Below are 22,245 nucleotides of genomic sequence, written 5' to 3'. Positions count from 1 at the left end.
GTAACAGCTGTTTCTTTCAACGTATGCATATATTACAGATGGGCAGGAGCTTGTAGTGACGACGCTGTAATTTATAAAACAAAGAGGCTTTATTGAAGAAGCGCTCAGTCCAACGTGATGCTCCCTTCACCAGCCTGCCGGTTAATAGAACATTTGTTTGGCTGATGACAGAGAAAATGCAATAGCAAAACACAGACATTCTACATATTAAAGGAGCCACTGAAAGTATTAAATTACAACACATCCTCCACCTTTGAAATTGAAAGAAACAAACCAAAAAACAATGCAAGTACTATATTCAAAATGCTTAAAATAACAAAATAGAGTAATAATGCAAAATAAGCATTTCATGTAAATAACACAGACATTACTTTACATAGTTTAGTAAATATTTTGGAGCTTTTCTGAATCTGGGAATCCTGCTGGGAGTTTGTTTAATCACTGGGCTATTGCTTAAATCTTAGTATTGCATTGCAAATTAAAGTCACTAGCGTTCTTGTCACCGAAGATTAACTCTCAACATTTCTTAGCCCCATCATCATGTATCCATTACAACCATCCTCCTCATTCACACTCCTATCTTTTCCTTCCTTTCCGTATCTGGCACCTCTTCTCAAGTTCCAACATTCTCCCTTTTTCACACAACAAGCCACCTATAAACCTCCTTCACCTCAAATGGATCTCGAAATCTTGTCAATCCTTTCTTGACTCGCCCCTCCTTTATTTTTACAAGATCACTTGGTTGAATTCTTCCTGTAACCTGCTCATTAGTGCTAACCTGTTTACTCCCTTTGTCTGACAAACCTTGTATCCACAAGGGATTTCATTTGGTAATAGGTGTCCTGTCCCTCATTTTCTCAAAAGGAACTCCTTTAGTACCAGAGTTTTCTGTGGTGCGATACGCCCACACTAAATCGTAAATTAACCTTTCTTCATCCATTCTATTTGATACTGCAAGTTATAAAGCACTTTTAATCATATCGTTAGCCCTTTCTACTATCCCATTAGCTTGAGGATTGTACAAAGGTGTGCAAGAATGCCTCCTGCCACAAGAGATCAAACATTCCCTCATTTCATTCAAGGTTAATTGTGTACCAGTGTCGGTTATCAATAGTTTTGAGAAACCTTCTTCTTGAAAGATTTCACATAATGTCTCTATTGTTTCTTTGTAGATATGTCCAAAAAAGATTTTACCACTAACTACCTGGTATTCACGTCTAATAATACCATAGCAAACTTCTTCATATGGCTTAAATATAACATAGGTCCTATAAAGGCCATACATACACTGTGCCAAGGGATTCCTGGATCATGCATCCTACCTAATCCACACTGTAATCCCACTTTCAATCTTTTCTCGCTCTCTTTGCACTCAGTACATCACTCCACTTACTCTACAATATCCTTTTCCATGACATGCCACCAATACTTCGTGAGCCATCTTAAACAGACCCTTCTGAACATCATTTGGAGGAATTATTTTGTCCCCACGCATTATAATTTTTCCTTCCACTTCAGACAATTCATCAATTATTTTACAGAAAGGTCTTACATCAACAGATACTGTACTCTCTCTCCTTCCACCCTGTCTTATCATTTCTACTACCAGTGTCAGGACTTCATCATTGACCATGACTTTAGACTATTCTGCTTTGGTTATGGCTCCACGTGTCCATGACATTACATCCTCAACACTGGCAATTGCATCTTCATGGTCTCTTCTGATGACATTATTTCCATCCACACTTCTCCAATTGACTGGCATACGAGATAAACAGTCAGCTTGTGTATTTTTCCACCCTGAAATACTTACGACAGTTATTGCACTCCTACAAATGTGAAGCCAACCTAGCTAACCTAGCTAAACCCTTTCCAGCTCCACCAGACAATAGAAACTTCATAAGTGGTTTGTGATCAGAACGTAAAATGAAGTTGTTGCCCCATATATATGTTCTGAAATATTCCAAACCCCACGCAGCTGTTAATGTTTCTTTCTTTATCATGGCATAATGACGATTGGCTGCAGTCAACGTAGGAGATGCAAAAGCTACAGTTTTTTCTTGTGAACCATGTAATTGAGACTGGTTAGCACCCATCCCCATAGCACTGGCATCCACAGTCACAATTGTTTTCCTTATAGTGTCATAAGAAACCAGTATATCTTCCTTACACACTTCATCTTTAATTTTACAGAAACAGTCTTTTTGTTTGTCGTTCCAGATGAATATTTGACCTTCATGCAACAGTTTCTTTTACTTCTCAGTTTTACTGGCAAAAACTTTTTAAAACGTTGAGTAGAATTCAGACCTAAGAAAGCGCAAAGTTGGTCTCTATCGTTGGCTTTGGTGCAGATAGTCTGGCATTCAACAAATCCCTCTTAGGCTTCACTCCTTCAGCGGTTAGAATATGTCCCAAGTGTTCTATTTCATCCACTAAGAATCCACATTTCTCCTTGCGGAGAGTCATACCTGCTGTAGAAATGTTTTCCAACAAGTTTCAATGCATAATTGCGTTTTTCCATGTTATCTCCAAAGATCAGTACGTCATCTTGGAAACAGATGACATTGCCTATATCCTGAAACAATTCCTTTATCATTCTCTGAAAGACACTTGCCGCCAATGACAAACCAAACGGCATTCTTGTGAATTGATAGGTTCCATCCATTGTGATAAATGCCATTAAATATTTAGATTTTTCATGCAGACTTATTTGGTGGTAGGAATGCTTAAGATCGAGTTTACAGAAACATTTTGCTCCTTTTAGTAACAGAAAAAGTTAATTACTATATGGTAATGGAAAGTTGTCTGTTATTATATTTTGGTTCAAATTCCTCAAGTCCACACAGAACTTTAAACTTCCATTGCTTTTTTTTGTGATCACTACTGAGAAGATCCACTCTGAAGTTTCCACTGGTTCGATCACTCCATTGTTCAGCATTTTTTTAACAACTTTTTGACTTCTTCTTTCACTCATACGGGTTCTCTTCTCACTTTATGCTGTGCAGGAACAGCACCTTTTTTTAATTTGATCTCGTGTACATATCCTTATAGTTCTCTCATTTCCTCTCTGAAGACTCTTCCTTGATCTCACAAAAATTAATCACATGACTTATTCTACACCACCATTATTTGTTTAGGTGCACAGGGACTTATGACAATATTTAAATCATACTTGTGAAATTAGCCTAATATAAGAGGTCCAGATTTTGCAACATAAACGTTTCCTTTAATTTGTCTCTCCTGAAACCCAATGACTGTTAACATGAAACCAAGGATGTCAATTTTTTCTGGGTTAATATCTTTGGGTAATAAACATACATGTTGCCATACAGCGCTAGATAGATCTTTGGAATTACGGTGTACAATGACCCTGAATCAATCACCAATTCAACCTTCTTCCCCTGATGATGAATTGTGCTCTTTGTCTATTCTTCCTTCTAGCCACTTCAAATTGTTCATTGACACATAAAATCCTGTCTGTCACTGTATAAAATGTGTCAATAATTTCTTCAGACAGCGTTGCTACTTTACCTTTCTTATCTTTATACATTCTGGCAAAGTGGCCTTTGCGACCACAAATTCTGCACTCCATGCCTATGGCATAGCAATTGCTGGACTCAGAACTGTGATGTGTACTTCCACACTTGCTACAAAATTTGCAAAAGGACTTAGCAAGAGCGCTATTTTCGGAACTTTTAAATGTACTTTTCTTTGATATCATTGCAGCGACCTTACCAACTGCTGGTTACACTTTACGTTCGCCTTTCACTTCCTTTTTGTTAATTTCACATATGCAGTAATCCGATTCCTCTATCACATTAGCAACTTCTATGGTATCCTTTACCAATGTGTCTCTAATGTCCCAGAGTCTTTATTGGATCTTCCTATTTCTACATTTTGCAACCAATTGGTCTCTAATCATTTCATCCATCATTGCCCCAAATTCACACTTCATGGACAACTCTCTTAAACGTGTTACAAATTTATCAATGGACTGTCCTTCTCTTTGGGGTTGTTTAGAAAACTTACAACTCCTTGGAGACAATATCTTTCCTCATGGAGAAACCCCTTACCTACATCCTCACCAAATTTGGGGGTGATCCCATCACAGAAAGTGATTTACACCAGCCTTTGCCTGAGGTGAAAGTCCAACGTTTTCCTGGGTGGAAAAGGACAGCAAGGAGTTTGTGACAACCCATAAACGTACGTGTTTCATGGGTTCATAAGCATCCAAGGCTAACCAGGCCATGGAATACTCAGGAATGCCCTGCATCCTATGCCTTGATTGTTATTTACCGGTGTGACGATCTCAGCACCCATAAAAGGGATTAGCAGAATATTTATGAATTCCTGGGAGGAACAAGTCAGGTACATTCACTGGTAAACCTATGCTTACGAGCAAATTTATCTTTATGAATAGGCCCCAAGGTGTTTGAGATGATCCAGGATACACAGGTGGATTTTTATTGACAAATACATCTTGACACAGAGTGATAATTGTTTCAGGAAGTCTGAATCCCACAACAGATTTGAGTTGGAGTACCATCAAGACATTTTTGCAAAGCGCATCTTTGCTTTGTCTGATATGCTATTTCAAGCTCTTTATTGTTTTTGAAATAACAACAAACTCATTGCACTTGTTTCACATAAATGTATATACAAAGTTCAGCATAAACCTCCAAAGCAACGGGGTAATTACCCAAACAACTCTGTCAACTGGGTGGTAAAATATGCTGATGTATCCACTACCTTCATCAACTACAGCATAGAATAAATGTTTACAGCTGAAAAAGTAGCCCATCCATTTGTAAGAATGAAGCACTGTCTGACGATGCATATTGGTCTTCCATAATCTGTTTTCCAGTTTGTACACATTGTCCAAGAGAATTGAGAACAGTCATATCGGTTTTCACGTTCCAAGTGAAAATGTTTCCTGCTTGAGAACTTGACAAAAACTAAAACATGCCCATAATTCTTGATAAATTAAGTGACTGTTCTGGCCGTTTATCTGAATTCTGCATGAGTGCGCCACCATTGGTCTCAGAGCAAATGTCCATTTTGGTATTGGCGCAAATGCCCATAGTTTGCAATTCTACATTTAAAATCATTCCCACATCTCTTACCCCAGTTTTATACAACTTCTGTGACTAAATTTAGCAAGAAACCTTATTTTGCAGCACGTGCATTATGTCTGTTTTACTCAGTGTTCAATGTTATATTGTAGTTGAGAAAAACCCTGCCCCAGCACAGCGCACTCATTTCCCATTATGAAAGTAGTGAGTGGCTGGTATTGTGTTTACTTGAGGACTCTATGGATGTCATCCATTTCTCCAAACAAGTCAACAATCAAGCCTATATTTATCTCCAAACACATCCTGATGCTCTTCCAGCCACCTGTTACACCTAGAATGTTCTAAGACTCATTCAAGGTGGCACTGTGTTCATTTAACCTCGTGTCTACTGCAGGAGAGGCAGCACATCTTTAATGTTCGTGTTTGGCAGTGTTGGTGATCCTGCAGCTGACGGAACCTTGAAAGTTCCAGGAGCAGACCAGAGTGCCAGGCTGAAGAATTTTCTGGTGATGCGCAGGAGCATGCACAATAGGAAGAATGTCAAACATAAGGTTCTTCTTACCCCTCCCATTTTGAGGAAACACCATTCCCCTGAAGAAGTAGGCTTGGAAATATTATGTTAAGTTTTGCTCCCTTTCTTGCAGCAAAATACCTTATTGGGAATCCTTGCGGGACGTCTTTGTGCTATGTACTTTCTCAACTCTGAGTCAGGATAGTGTTACTACTTTGCTTAGCAACTCATGCATCATTCATCATTTTCAGTCAAAAACAGCACATTTTGCCAATGAGGTTTTTCATTTGAGAAGCTAGAAAGTAGGGGGTGGGGCAGAACTCACAGAATTTGATTCAGTAGAATTTAGCAGAGTTACATAAAAACTTCACAGGATTCAACGGAGTGAATAAGCATGTTGCCCTGCTCGCGCTGTGATTAAACTCCTGTAGTGCGTTCTGCACTGAAAAATTGTTGCTAATGGCACAACTCAGTGCGCCAGAGGGTGCAGCTACTCAAGTTGATTTTGCTACACCTGGAGTAGATTTTTTAATCAAGTGGCAGCCTTCTGACCGCAAACGGTCGCCACCGCCAATGTTAGAAATATCTCACTGGATGTTCTCCTACTGACAGGAAATCGCATTAGGGAATGCCAAATCTCCCTCGCAACTTACCATTCTGGAGCCATGCATGAGAAAAAAATTCTGCAACATCGGGATTGGCGGAATTTAGCCAGAGCTCTGCATTACAAGACTAATGCAGAGTAGCCGAAATTCCACCAATTCCATGGGCAAAATGGAATATTCCACCTACCACTATTAGAAAGACTTTCACAGACAGTGTCTAGTCCTTGAAAGATTGTGAAGTCTACAGCTACATAGATTTAACTAAGCCATGGATCCTTCGGAGTACATGGTTCAAGAATTTGGCAACTTGAATATACAACCCTAAAACAGAACTTAGCACTAAGGACTACTTCTATCCCAGTAATCCCTTCTGATGCCCTGCATTTGTCTGAGGATTCTGGGAAATTAAGGGAAATATTTGGAGTCCCTAGTAAGGCATTTTGAATTCTGCCCTACACATTTCAGAAAAGACCAAGCTAAGGGTGAATATCTAATCAGCTATCTCATTGGACCACTCTAGTTTCTATCTGAAATCCTTGCCTGGATAGTTATGATACCACCCTCCTTACTTTCAAGAAAATGCATGAATATCCTGATGTGGGCCATTTCACTGAGGAGGCTTTTTGTGACAGCCACAATGTGGTACGGGTGTTTTGACATATTGGCCCTCATTAAAACCCTGGCGGTCGGTGGAATAGTAGAGGTAATACCACCAACAGGCTGGGGGTACCTACCTCCACTATTCTGACATTGGCGGTTTTGTACCACACCGACCGCTCCTGCGGTAACGACTGCCGGGCTGGAGACTACAGCCTCCAGCCCGGCGGCCCTCACTAGGCCGCCCTTGGCATTATGACCCCACCCACTGCCATGGTTTCAGTGGTTTCTGTACTGCCACTGAAACCATGGCGGTAGGCGCTATCCTTCTCCCCCACCATCCTCCCCCTCCCCAGAGTCCTTCCGCACCCTCTCCCTCCCTCTGCCGACCCCCCACACATTTACACACATACACGCACACCCATACACACATGCATACACACATTTACCCATGCATTCATACATTCATACACGCTCACAGCAACACAGACGAACATACATCCAGGCACACACGCAATCTCATAACACAACATGCATGTACACACACACCCACTCATGGAATCTCATGACACAACATGCATGTACACACACACCGACTCATGCACACATGCATTACACATGCATGCGCGCATTCACACACACTCACACACACCCCCACACACGCACACAGCACCCCCAACCCTCTCTCCTGTTGGAGAACCCGATTTACCTGCATGCGGGGGGTCCACCGGGAGGAGATGGGACGCAGCACTGCTGCCAGCAGCAGCGTCCGCAAGCAAAACACTGCCAGGCCGTATCATGATACATGATACAGTAGGCAGTGTTTTGCTGGCGTGGCTGCGCCACCTTACCGCCGTCCGCCACCATGACCGTCGACAGAATTCCGCAAGCCTTCTGGTGATATTCCGTCTACGGTCCTAATGGCAAGAATGGTCGGCAGCCACGGCAACGGTATGTTGACGGCCGTCGCCGTGGCAGTAGGTGGCATTTGCCGCCAATCTCTTAATGAGGGCCATAATACTTATTTTAACACCTGAGACTTCTTGGGTTGAGGGTCCCTAAATGACATGATTTCATTGTGGATTGAAACAAGAGATCAATTTAATTTGCTGAATTCATAGATCTAGCTCTATTGATTGAACACATACTTGAAGAGAGACGTAATTAAGTAAGGACAACTTGAGTGGGGATTTCATGTTCTGAAAAAATTATTTTCCCAGCAGATCATAAAGTAATGTAGATTTCCACCTTGGTAGGAACCCATGCAAACAGGAGCAACCTGGGTGCCTTTGACAGAAAAGAGGACAGAGACCAGACTTACCCTTTGTCATTGTAATTCTGGCCATATTATCCAGACTTTCTAATCTGAAAAAATACACGGCTAAAAAAAAGCCAGATGTACGTAAAACTGTTAATGGTAGACCATTACCCTTAGGGTTAGTTATGGAGGATTTATTAGCATTACAAGTCTCCTTTGCATTCCACTCAGATGTGCTCTCTTTTTATCTAATAGGCCCTCACCCCCAATCATGCAGGGACTTCTGGAATTCCTTAGTCATGGACTTGATACCAGAAGGAATCAAGCTTAAGAAGACCTGACAGCAAAAGTCTGGGTATTTCCCACTATTAAAGCTTAAATAACCAATCCAGAGATCCACAAATGGGCCTTTTAAACATACATATAGTATTACATTTAGGTGGTCATTACAACCCTGGCGGTCGGTGTTAAAGCGTCGGTAAGACCGCCAACAAGCCGGCGGATAAAAAAATTGAATCACGACCGTGGCAGAAACCGCCAACAGAGACAGCCACTTTAACACTCCGACCGCCATGGCGGTACAAACACACAGCATGGCGGTCACTGCCAAAAGACAGGAGGAAGACAATGTACCGCCCACAGTATCACAACCTACCAATCCGCCACCTTTTCCGGGGCGGATTCACCGCGAACAAAAACACAGCGCAAACAGGACTTCGAAGGGAAAATGCACACCTCTACACACCCCACGAGGAATACGGACTCCATGGAACCTGAGCTCCAGATCCTGTCAGCCCTTATCTTCTTGCTCCTCTACCAGGAGCACGAACACTGGCGGCGAAGACCACGGTGAGTACTGCACCTACGACACAGGGGAGGAGGGAGGGAAAAAATAGGGACACACACACGCAACACCCCCACTCTCACCCACTACAACACACACACTAATACAGCATGATACATTACAGTTACACCCCCCAAACCCTCTGGAAGAATGCCAAGACAAAAGCAAAGGAGTGTAACCATTGTAATATATTAAAATACAGTATGCAAAAATATATATACACTATTAACAAATATATACACCAAGAATAGTAGTCCAGGTAGTGCTCCATTGAAGTCCGTGGAACACTGGGCCCACACGGCATGGGCGAGGCCCACACTCAATACCCGATCAAAATGGAGAGAACACTGCAGGGGCATCAGATAGCAATAAAACAGGCACCTCAGGGGGAAGGGAAAGGGGGGGGGGGCACCTCAGCCAGTTGAGTGCACGATGCCAAATCCACGAGGGGGCCACATGCCCTGGGTGGTTTGCCCACTGTTCAATCCTGGGGAGTGCAAAGCCACAGTCTCACAAGTCTCTACAGTGGGTGGTTTGCCCACTGTTCAATCCTAGGGAGTGCAAAGCCACAGTCTCACAAGTCTCCACAGTGGGTGGATGCCCACTGTTCAATCCTGGGGAGAGCAAAGCCACAGTCTCACAAGTCTCTACAGTAGGTGGTTTGCCCACTGTTCAATCCTGGGGAGTGCAAAGCCACAGTTTCTCAAGTGGATAACAGTCTCCACTGGTTCTGGAGGGGTCCTTGTGCCCAGAGTGCTTCATCCTGCCAAGGACTGAGGTAGTGGATGTATCTCGCCACTGGTTCTGGAGGGGGCCTTGTGCCCCGAGTGCTTCATCCTGGTCGTGACGGACTCAGTAGAGTCAGTGCCCTTGGTGCTCATGGGCCAGCGGTGCTTGTTGCGGCAGTGTCCTGTTCAGCGGTGCTTGTGACGGCGGTATCCTTGGCAGCGGTGCTTGTGGTGCCAGGGTCATTGGCAGTGACTCAGCTGCTGGCGGTCCTGTCTGGCCCAGTGGGGCTGGTGCTGGCGGTCCTTTATGGCCCAGCGGGGCTGGTGCTGGCGGTCCTTTATGGCCCATCGGGGCTGGTGCTGGTGGTCTTCTCCTGGGCAGTTGGGCTGGTGCTGGCGGTCCTGTCCTGGGCAGCTGGGCTGGTGCTGGCGGTGGCCTCCTGGGCAGCTGGGCTGGTGCTGGCGGTGGCCTCCTGGGCAGCAGGCCTCATGCTGGCGGTGGCCTCCTGGGCAGCGGGGATGATGGCGGGGGCCTCCTGGGCAGCAGGGCTGGTGCTTGCGGTGGCCTCCTGGGAGCGGGGATGATGGCGGTGGCCTCCTGGGCAGCAGGGCTAGTGCTGGCGGTGGCCTCCTGGGCAGCGGGGATGATGGCGGTGGCCTCCTGGGCAGCAGGGATGATGGCGGTCTTCTCCGCCGTGCTGCTCTTCCCAGACTTGCTGAGTCTCTTGTGTCCCTTCCCCACCTTGGAAGCTGTCGCAGCTGACTCCACACTCCCACCTGTACCCCTGGGAGTGGCTTTGGTGGCTGGAGTCTTCCCCCTCTCCGGCCGGGCACTGGCCAACTTCTGTTGCTTGACAGGTGGGGGACTGTCCGTGCTGTCGCTCCGTGCCACACTGGCTGCCCTGCTGCTCGGTGCACTCCAGATTCCGGTGACTACAGGCACCACTGGTCCCGGAGATGTTGTGGCTGAGGTGCTAGGTTGGGACCTGGAGAGTCGGGCCCTAGGAGACTGACGGGGTGGGGGAGGTGATGGAAAGAGGTCAAGGGTGGACAGGAAAAGTTTATTGGGAACACTGGGACGGGTATCTGGAGGGGGTTTGGGAGTGGAGGAAGAGGTTGTGGTTGTAGGAGGTGTTCGTTTGATGACTTTGGGTGAAGGGGCATGCGCTGGAGGCTGTTGTGAGGTGGATGGCTGTTGGGTGGGTGTGTGGCTGCTTTTGTGTACCTTGGGAGGGGGCGTCACAGACACACTGGGAGAGGACACAGGGGACGTGTGAATGGTAGTGGGGGTGGTGACTGCACGTGAGCGGTGTGTGGTGGTGGGTGTGCTGGTGATGGAAGTAGTGGCTGTAGATGTAGTGCATGCAGGTGTGAGTGGAGACGAGACTAGGAGGGAGACGAGGAGGAGGGGGACACATTGGAGGCAGTGGATGTTGGTGGGTTTGCATGTGTGTGATGCTTGCGTGAGTGCCTGTGGGATGTGTGGTGCTTATGTTTGCCTGAGCTTCCCATGTGTGTTAACGTGTATGCATGCTGGTCTGAAGGTGTGCTTGGGATAGGCTGAGGTAGAGGGGATTGGGTCTGGGTGGAGGAAGTTGGAGGGGGGAGGCTAGAGAAAGGGACAATAGCTGCCGTCAGTGCTGAGGCCAGAGTCTGAAAAGCTCGCTGAAGGGCTGCCTGACCAGAATGAATGCCCTCCAGGAATGCATTTGTTTGTTGGAACTGCCTTTCTACACCCTGGATGGCATTCAAAATGGTAGACTGCCCAACAGTGAAGGACCTGATGAGGTCAATGGCCTCCTCACTGAGGGCAGCAGGGGTGATTGGGGCAGGGCCTGAGGTGTCTGGGGCGAAGGTGATGCCCACCCTCCTGGGGGAGCGGTCACGGGGCAAAGGCTGAGGGGCTGCTGGGAGGGCGGTGCTGGTAGGGGGGGTGGCAGCTGTACCTGTAGATGCGGGGGGCACAGATGTTGCCGCCACCACAAGGGAGCTCCCACCAGAGGATGAGTCCGTATCACTTGTCTCAGCTCCTGTCCCCGCCGTGGAGCTCCCCTCGCCCTCCGTTCCACTGGTGAATTCCGAGTCCGTAGTCTTGCCCTCCAGGGACATGTGGGATGCAGCTCCCTCCTGCTCCGGTGCCACTGCTCCTCCGCCTGATGATGCTAATGCACACAAGAACAGGGAGACCACAAAAAGGGGGGGAACGACAGAAGAAAGACATGTTGAGTGCATGCATTACCGCTACCGTTGGCGGACACAACAGACACAGAAGCCCCCTGCACTACGCCGCGCACTTGGGGTCCACTATTCAATCCCAGGGACATGGCCTACAAGGCTATGGCGGACATCTGCACACATGGATGTCACAGGAGCCTGACTAGGTGTACTTGGCACTGTACATAGGTGGGGTGGGGTGTCACAGGGTCTGCCAGAACAAGGGGACCTAACTAGCATACTCGCCCTGGCCTAGGGAAACCCACAGCCCACCTCCCCCACCCAGACACCTCCACTGCGCGCAAAATCAGCAGATTGAGAGTGTACTCACCCCCTTGTGGCTTCTGTGATGCCCTCAAGCGCCCATCCAACTCCGGGTACGCCACCGCCAGGATCCTGAACATCAGGGGGGTCATGGTGCGACGGGCACCCCTCCCACGTTGGGAGGCCATCCCCAGCTGGGCCTCCACCGTCTTCTTGCTCCAGAGGTGAATGTCCTCCCATCTCTTACGGCAGTGGGTGCTCCGTCTGTGATAGACCCTCAGGGTCCAGACTTCCTTGGCGATGGCACGCCAAATATCCTTCTTCTGGTGGGCGCTGACCTACAGGAACAGTACAGGGGAAAAGGAGAAGATATGACCGTCCGCACCGTCACAATCATTGGCCCCCTTCCCTACCCTTGCCATGTGGCACATGCTCTCACCGTCGTTTCATGCACGCATCAATCTCCCCCCTCCATCTTTCATCCACCCCACTCCACACATGCATAGCCCATACAGCATGCTCCCAGTGTACCAGCTGTTTGTCTGGAGGACTGTAGAGTAGCGTGTGCTGGGGGAGGACCCAATCTACGAGTTTCTCCAACTCCTCCGATGTAAAGGCAGGGGCCCTTTCCCCAGACACACGAGCCCTTGTCTCTTCCAGACCGAGGTCACCGCAGCACTTCGAGTGTAGGTCCTCTCCTGTCGAAGATCAGGTATCGAGTGATTGAACAGATAGAAAATGGCGGTCATGTCCGCGGTGGTGCATACCGTCACCGCCGACGTTCATCGTCATTGGCTCCTGGGACCCATAGGGTCCAATGTTAACCAATGCAGAATTGCGCCGCGGTCTTCGACCTACCGCGACGGTGTACAACGCCAGTGCAGTTACCTCACATCCCATTGTCCCACTTTACAGGTCAGGCATCCGCCATTTCAGGGGCCCACATGGCTTAATTTTTAACTGCGTCACACATACCTAGGCCTTGGCTCAACACTCATACAGGCCAAATTTCGGTTTATGAATCGTGTTCTGTGTAAGCTGTGTGTACGTACCTCTGAGGTGGTTGACACTGTGCTCGCTGTTGTCCTTCATAGGCACCGTCCGCTGGGACATGTAAGGAGATGGCGGCATCCTCCGGTGTACAGACCGCTGGTGGACCTGTCGACAATGGAGGAAAGACATGTGATCATCACCTACAGGCTTGATCGTGCCACAATCCTGGAACTGTGTGCCCAGCAGGAGCGAGACCTGATGCCAGCAATCCGCCATCCCACAGGAATCCCCCCTCTAGTGCAGGTGCTGTCAGTACTCCATTTCCTTGCAAGTGGGTCATTTCAAACAACAGTGGCCATAGCATCAGGGATGTCCCAGCCTATGTTTTTCAACGTGTTGTCCAGAGTGTTGTCTGCCCTGCTGAAACACATGCGGAGCTACATCGTTTTCCCTCAGGTGGAGGATTTGCCTACAGTGAAAGGTGACTTCTATGCCCTGGGACTTATCCCCAACATCATAGATGGGACACATGTGGCTTTGGTACCCCCCCACAGGAGTGAACAGGTGTACAGAAACCGGAAGAGTTATCATTCTATGAATGTGCAGATGGTGTGTTTGGGAGACCAGTACATCTCCCATGTGAATGCCAAATTCCCTGGCTCAGTGCATGACACTTACATTCTGCGGAATAGCAGCATCCCTTAAGTGATGGGGCAACTCCAGAGGCACCGTGTGTGGCTATTAGGTGAGCACCTGGAAGCAAGTCAGTGGGAATGGATGTCTGGGGATATCCCTACAGGTTAGTCTGGGTCTAACAGTTGCCCTCGCCATTTGCAGGTGACTCTGGTTACCCCAACCTGTCATGGCTACTGACCCCAGTGAGAAATCCCAGGACAAGGGCAGAGGAACGCTACAATGAGGCCCATGGGCGAACTCGGCGGACTATAGAGCGGACCTTCGGCCTCCTGAAGGCCAGATTCAGGTGCCTCCATATGACAGGTGGATCCCTATTCTACTCACCAAAGAAGGTGTGTCAGATCATCGTGGCCTGCTGTATGCTTCACAACTTAGCTTTGCAACGACAGGTGCCTTTTCTGCAGGAGGATGGTCCAGATGGCGGTGTTGTGGCAGCTGTGGAGCCTGTGGACAGTGAAGACGAGGAAGCAGAAGAAGAGCACATCGACAACAGGAACTTGGTTATCCTGCAATACTTCCAGTGAGACACAGGTAAGAATACAAACTTGCCTACTACATGTACTTTAACACTACTACCTCTCTACTGTCTGTCGTTTTCACCCAGTGTATGGTCACTTAGTTTTCACTTTCCCTTACGATTTCACAGATGTGGGTCCCACTGTGTGACATCTGTTTATTTCCTCATGGACTAGAGCTGTGTGACATAGGCATGTTAACATTACAATTGAAAGAGCATTTTGTCACTGTAATTGCTAATACACTATTTCGAAATCACAGACAGACTCCAGATTGTTTTGTGCTTTAAGGGTGTTTATTTAAGTGCTCAAGATTGGAGGGGGTTGTAAAATGGTGAGGGGTGATGGTGGAGGCATGTCCATGGCAGAGTCCAGTTTATTATTCTCACAGGTGCATTGCCCAAATGGGCATAGGAAGTGGAGCTGGGGCAGTTTGAGGATGGACAGGGTGACAAAGTGGGACAGAAGGATGACATTCAGGGTGGTCTCATTTCTTGGTGGGGGTCTTGGCAAGGTTCTCTGTCTTTGTCCTGGATCTCAGGGGCCGTTTGCGGGGTGGTCCTCCCTCTGCAGGGGGTGGGGTGCTGCTGTGGTGGTGGGCAGTTCATCGTCCAGGCTAGTGTCAGGGGCCCCTTGTTGTGCCACAGTGTCCCTCCAGGTGTTGAGGACTTCCTTCAGCACCCCTACGATGGTGCCCAGGGTTCCTCCCTGAAGCCCAAATACTGTTCCTCCTGGAGGCGCTGGGTCTCCTGAAACTTGGCCAGTACCGTTGCCATCGTCTCCTGGGAATGATGGTAGGCTCCCATGATGTTGGAGAGGGCCTCGTGGAGAGTGGGTTCCCTTGGCCTGTCCTCCCCCTGTCGCACAGCAGCCCTCCCAGTTCCCCTGTGTTCCTGGGCCTCCGTCCCCTGGACCGTGTGCCCACTGCCACTGCCCCCAGGTCCCTGTTGTTGTTGGGGTAGTGGGTTAGCCTGGGTTCCCTGTAGTGGTGGACACACTGCTGATTGACGTGTCCTGCGGACAGAGGTATGGTCCCGCTGGGTGGGTGCTGTGCTGCTGTTTCCAGAGGGGGGAAGCTCTGTGGTGGCCTGTGACTGTGTCAGGCGAACCGACTGTCCAGAGGTCCCTGATGGGCCGGGCTGGTCATCTAGATCCAGTTGGTCAGAGCTGCTGTCATCACTGTGGGCCTCTTCTGTTGGTGGTGTGGACATGTGTGGACCCTCCTGTCCGTTGACATTGGGTAGGGGTCCTGCAGGGGTATAAAAGTATGTTTATTACATCTGTGTGTGCCATGGTGTGCAATGGGTGGGTGTTAGGGTTTGTGCACAGCAAAGAGCATGTCCCCTCTCACTGCACTAGTGGGTTCTGTAATAGCTCCCTTTTAAACTTACTATTGAAAGCCTTTCTTGTTATCTCACCTTCCCCCCCCCCCCTAGGCTTCTGTGTATGTTGTTTAATGTGCTGTTTTGTTTACACATTGGGCCTTGCGTTTACCAAGGCTTGTTTAAAACACTCCTCTCTAGGCCATGTGTTAATTTAACTCATTTGCATAATAACTGAAACTCTGCACACCTTTCAAGAACCCTGTGCAGCATGTGAGGACCACACCCAGCTCTTCAAACCACACCCAGCTCTGCACACCTTTCAAGAACATGTGCAGCATGTGAGGACCACACCCAGCCCTGTCTATAAAAGGCAGCCCCCGAGCCTCACCCAGTGCTTGTGCTCGTCTACCTCCTGCTTACCTGAGGACAGATCCCTCGGCGCTGGCACTCCTGCTCTCTACAGACATTCATTGGCTTCAATGGGCGCAGCTGCTGGCTCTTCCTTCTTCCGGTTTCCGGTTCCTCCTTGCCTCAGCCTCTCTCCTACAAGCAACCTGCAAAAGAGAAAGAAGACAAGGTTAGACTGATCAGTATCTCTTGCCAGCAACAAGTAAGTGCAAAACTTTTATTACCTGAAAGAACTTTGACAACAATTTCTGGATTTGTGTATAGACAATTTGAAACAAGATACCTTCCACAAACATTGTGATTCAAACTCTTTGTTACAAGAATACTTCGCCGAACTTTGTGAAGCAAACATTTTTTTATGGAACTTTTAAGAATTGAACCGTGGAAACCATTAACAGCAAGGCAAACAGTAAATCAAGGACTTGCACAAATTACATGCTGTATTTTGACGTAAAAGTACAGTTTTTGTTTTATAGAAGATTCTGGAAATATGGGAAAAGTGAGTCTGCTATTGGCAATTTAGGCTTTAGTTATATTAAGATGAATGTTTGATATTGATAATTCTGATAACGGTATTTGTTTAATGTTTTAGAAGCTTTAGAGTAATAGAAAGCACATCCCAGAGCAGTAACACATTCCAAACCTGGAAACTAGAGACCAGGATCCAAGAGGTACTTTTAGAAGAAAATTTCTAATAAATAAAGGGATAGTCAGGAACCCAGTTAGGAATAGGATGTACTTATCTGTTCTTTGTTTATGTTTCATTAGGCACCAGTTTCTACAGAAGTCAGAGAGGGCCGCAGATTTGTGCAGCACTTCAACAGTGGAAACGCAAGAACGCTGTTGTCTCTTTATTTTATTTTATCCACTTCCCCCCTTCCCTTGTGCTACTGTTCTTAGTGCACTGTTTTAAAAACTAGTGTGCTGGAACAAGCAGTTTCAGGGTGGGGTCGGATTGTCTTCAACCTCCATCAGAACTGAACAAGGACTCAGGTGAGCTGGGCTTTGACAGTGGGTGACTGTGTACCCCAGTGCTTGCATTCCTGTGTGGGTCCTTGTGTGATGGTGGTTTAGGGGGGTGTATGGGTATGTGCAGTGGCCATGCTTTGGTGATGGGTGTCCGTGCTTTGTTCTTGCATGCAGGGCTTGGTGTTAGGATGTGTGGTTTGTGATGTTGGGACATTTGTGCGGAGTTGGAGTGATGGGGGTGAGGGTGGGGGTATGTGATGGCATGCAGGTAGGGTGGGGGATGTAATACCTAAGGGGAGTCCCTTCCTCCATCTACTCCTGCGAGGCCCTCAGGATTTAGAATCGGCAAGACTTGCTCCTCCCATTTTGTTAGTTGTGGGGGAGGAGGTGGGGGTCCGCTGCCAGACCTCTGTACCGCGATGTGGTGTCTTGAGACCACGGAACGCACCTTCCCCCATGGTTCATTCCACCTCTTCCTGATGTCATCCCTATTTCTTGGGTGCTGTACCACTGTGTTGACCCTGTCCACTATTCTTCGCCATAGCTCCATCTTCCTAGCTATGGAGGTGTGCTGCACCTGTGATCCGTATAGCTGTGGCTCTACCCGGACGATTTCCTCCACCATGACCCTGAGCTCCTCCTCAGAGAACCTGGGGTGTCTTTGCCGTGCCATGGGGTGATGTGGGTGATGTGTGGGGTGATATTTAGTGGTGTGTTGTGTGAGGTGCGTGGAAGTAATGTGGGTGATGGTATTGTGTGCTTGTGGATGCTTGGTAGTTGCTTGTAGTGTCTCTCTCTGGCCTTCTCTCTGTAATTTTGTCATAGGGGTTTGTGGGTGATGTGGGTGTGTGTTTTATATTGTAATGGGTGTGTGGGAGTGATGTGTGTATGTGTATCAGGTGTGTGTATATTGAATTGTCCAATGTGGTTGTGTTTTGTAAATGTGTGTGTATTTTGTCCGCGGCGGTGTGCACCGCCAATGGAATACTGCGGTTGAAAGACCGCCACGTGGATTCGTGTGTCGTGATAGTGTGGGCGTATTTCTGTTGCCGTGACAGTGGAGGTTTTGTTATCGCCAGTTTATCACTGACCTTTGGTGTGGCGGACTTGTGTGGGTATCTGAATTTTGGTGCATTCCGAGCAGTGGGTCATAATGACCGTGGCGGAATTCCACTGCCGCGGCGGTGTGTTGGCGGTCTTCTGAACGGCGGTAAGTGGCTTTTACCGCCAATGTTGTAATGACGCCCTTAGTGCCTTATGGAAAAATCGAAAAGAGGAGGAAAAGGAAACATCACAAAGAAAAAATAATAAACAATGCTGACAATGAAATGTACAAAAGGCGTAATAAATATTGAACAGGAATGGTAAAAGCTTCCATCCAAAGTAAAGAAAACGCTGAAAAAGCCCATCAACCATGAAAAATATCATATTTAAAGTACTTCAAAACTGAACAAGGTAGCTGATCAGAAATCCTTTAAAATCTAGTTATTCTGTGCCATTTATTGGTCATTCCATTTCACCATTTTCGTCCAGTGGAAGCCGTGAAAATATCAGTAAAAACATGATAGTTTATGTAATACGTTTTCCATCTGTTGCATTAAACTCAACTAACCTCCAATATTTGTAACCTTTAAATCCCTCTAGGTAAGTTAGTCACCAAATTAGTAACATCTCAGGTGCCACACTGTAGGCCTTTCTATGCGTGGTAATATCCCAAGAACTCTGAAGCTGGCATTGGTGATCGTGCTTTTCAAAGTCAGCATACACTGCTGCACTATGCCACATTTTTGATTCTGCAAGAAGGTTGTTTTCTTGATAGAAGTGAAGAAAGTGTCATGATCTGTGACCCTCACTTACCTCCGGGGGACTCGATTGCCGGAATACTCCAAAGTGCCTCACAGTGAGCGCATTGAGAAGCAGGAAAGACTGTAATTGTCCGCAGAGGGTTGGCACCCCTTGGAGAGAGGCTTAGGGGGTCATTCTAACCTTGGCGGACGGCGGAGGCCGTCCGCCAAGGTTCCGCCGTCAGAACACCGCACCGCGGTCGAAAGACCGCGGCCGTGATTCTGAGATTTGCCCTGGGCTGGCGGGCGGCCGCCAAAAGACCGCCCGCCAGCCCAGGGCAAATCAACCTTCCCACTAGGATGCCGGCTCAGAATTGAGCCGGCGGAGTGGGAAGGTGCGACGGGTGCAGTTGCACCCGTCGCGTATTTCAGTGTCTGCTAGGCAGACACTGAAATACTCTTTGGGGCCCTCTTACGGGGGCCCCTGCCGTGCCCATGCCATTGGCATGGGCACGGCAGGGGCCCCCAGGGGCCCCGCGGCACCCCCTACCGCCATCCTGTTCATGGCGGGTTTGCCGCCATGAACAGGATGGCGGTAGGGGGTGTCAGAATCCCCATGGCGGCGGAGCGCGCTCCGCCGCCATGGAGGACTCTGACGGGCAGCGGAAAGTCGGCGGTACACCGCTGACTTTCCGCTTCTGACCGCGGCTGAACCGCCGCGGTCAGAATGCCCAGCGGTGCACCGCCAGCCTGTTGGCGGTGCAACCGCGGTCATTCGCCCTGGCGGTTTTTACCGCCAGGGTTAGAATGACCCCCTTAATGTCTTTACTGGAGCACTACGTGAAACACATGAGTTCAGTCAAGGAAACTACACCTCCTATGAAGCCACAGGACTCCCATGAAAGTTGCAAATGGTGGCAAACATTTTGAAGTAACAGAGTGTCCATTCTAGGTAATTGAGGTACGTAACTGCTGTAGCTGGGATATTGTTACCAGAGTGTTGATTCTTGGCAGACGGTTCTTTTGGAAGCAGTGGAAGCCGAACTGGAATTAGTAAACTGAACTAGGAAATTATGTGTGTATTTATTTGTTTATATTTACAAACACTATTTGATGAGTCATGCTTAGAGTCTTAGGAACCTATATATTGTGTATCTAACAAAAGGAATCCTTTTCTCTTCATTGGCTTTTATTATCTTTCTGTGGCTACCCTTACAGTTCTAATGTATTAACACAAGTTGAGAAAGTAATTGCTTGTGATCATGTGACAAAGTGAAGATTAGCAAAATTGTGCAAAAGCGGCAAGTAAATTAATTCAGAGCAATAGCATGCACAAGCCATGACTGTCAAAGTAGGGAGTTGCAGTATTGTGTAAAAACAGCAAGCTAATTCATTCAAAACAAAATAAATTGTGGATAGTAACAACGACTCAGCCAAACAACTTAGTTCATTCCACTCACGTTGAAACAGTCAACAGTAATGAGAGCCACATAGACCCTGGCAGGAGCCTGCTGACGAACAAAAATCTGCTCCCACAGACAATTCGTTTGAAGAACAGTAATGCCATACATTCCACTCCCATTGCTTAATGGCCCTCAGCCTAATAACCCACATGTGTCCTAAAAGTTTCGCAACAGAGCAGGCAAAGAAAGGGCTAGAGTTCTCAAAATCCTCAGAACAGACGTGCCACTTCGTGTCCCCAAAACCCTAGCAACCGGTTTAATCCACCTTAAATTGGGGCTTTCATATGCGCAGTAGGCAAATAGTACATGGGCAACAGATTCTTTAGCAGACTTGCAGCCTGGGCATAAGGTCATTGCGACGGGGTTCGACGCCCAACTGTCCGTGAAGGACTCAAGGGGAGAGTGCCATGTCTAAACTGAATATACAGTTTCCTATCTTTTGGTATGGAAATAAAGTCTGGATAGGGTTCCATGGCAATAACAGACTTGAAATCAAAAAACGAGTTCATCAGCGACCTTCTATCACAGGGCACTCTTTCATTTTGCGCAACCCATAACCAGTAACATTTCCTCAATCGGGCCTTTGATGGAATAGATTTTAATACTAATAAACATTTATTGTGTTGGAGGTTTTGAACCTATTGCTGTGAACCTATTTCAAATTCCCGCGCATGTTTGCATAAAACAGAAGGTATTTGTATTGAGAAACACATACTAGCCAACATAATCCTTCTATTAATTTAATAAATTGCAATTGAGACGCAGAGTTTCAACAACCCTTTGAGAGCTACAGAGATGGTTAAAGGGTATGCCATACCAGAGATCAAGTGCTGTAGCAGTATTGATAAAATCTCTAAAGAGTTCCCCTTGTTTTTAGATATAAATACCCTTACAGTTAAAGAGAGTGCCCAGCTGTGTGACCAGGCAGAGTAACAATATCAAGTGTCTGTTTTCTCTTCTATCCCATTCCTCTTTCCCGACAACTACATGGATTGCAGAGTGATGGTAAGCATGTTCATGCTTACATAAGGTGGTTCAATGTATAAATCCATAACACAGCTTGGACTGTTACCTTTGCTGCAGGGATCTGTGCTAGTAATTGCTAACCGGCAGTACAAACACAGCTCCCCACTTTGGCATGCTATCCGATCTGCATGCTCATAGGCAGACTTACGAGCGTACTGGCTGGATTGCTCACAAACACATAAACAGATCACTTTTAGACACATATATGCATAATGCACACCCACATTCACATGAACATATAACGTTTATTGAGATGCATGCTCTCGGGATGGAAAAGTCCCCAGCATGGTTATAGATGTTGTCAGAAACCCTTTTTGAAGGCCACAGGGCAAGCAGGAGCTACTGAGCTCAACCATGGGAGTGAAGTATTTTACTTCTGATGTCTCTGGCCTGACCTAATATGGGCTCTGAGCAACTGGACCAAGTAATCCTTTAGCACTCTCCTTTTTTTTACATACAATTAAGAAAGAGTCAATCATAGTAAAGTGCATATTGTGTTTGTATCCCAGTCCCCATGCCACTGAATGAACCAATAAAAAATGGAAAATGGGGAAATAGGGTTACAACTAACGAAGGAACATCAGAGTTATTATTCTAAAAGGCATGGGCTTTTTGTCTAAGACAGCTGGAAACCGATGAATAATGCTAGACTCTCAATAGTTCAATGATGCTTAACTACTGACACGTTTAACTGTTATAATCCCTGATGGGACATAGCCCATCCTTGTAAAGGAGCCCAGACCTGCTTCCTCTTTCTCGGTGCCTTCTTTCCTTTGCTCAAATACAGAGAGAATTCCAGCCCGAAAACGAATCCTGTGGCAGGACATGCATGCTCCTGGATGCAGGTCGTTGAATTGTTGCTCTTCTTCTACAGGTCATGGCCTGCTGCTTTTTCATGGCTGCATGTTGCTTCAGGTCAACCACCCTTCACTTCGCCATGGCCCACACACCTGCTGGCATACCTAGAGTCATG

Source organism: Pleurodeles waltl, chromosome 4_2 (assembly GCF_031143425.1).
Source record: "Pleurodeles waltl isolate 20211129_DDA chromosome 4_2, aPleWal1.hap1.20221129, whole genome shotgun sequence".
NCBI classification, from domain to species: Eukaryota; Metazoa; Chordata; class Amphibia; order Caudata; family Salamandridae; genus Pleurodeles; species Pleurodeles waltl.
This window is presented reverse-complemented; position numbering follows the sequence as displayed.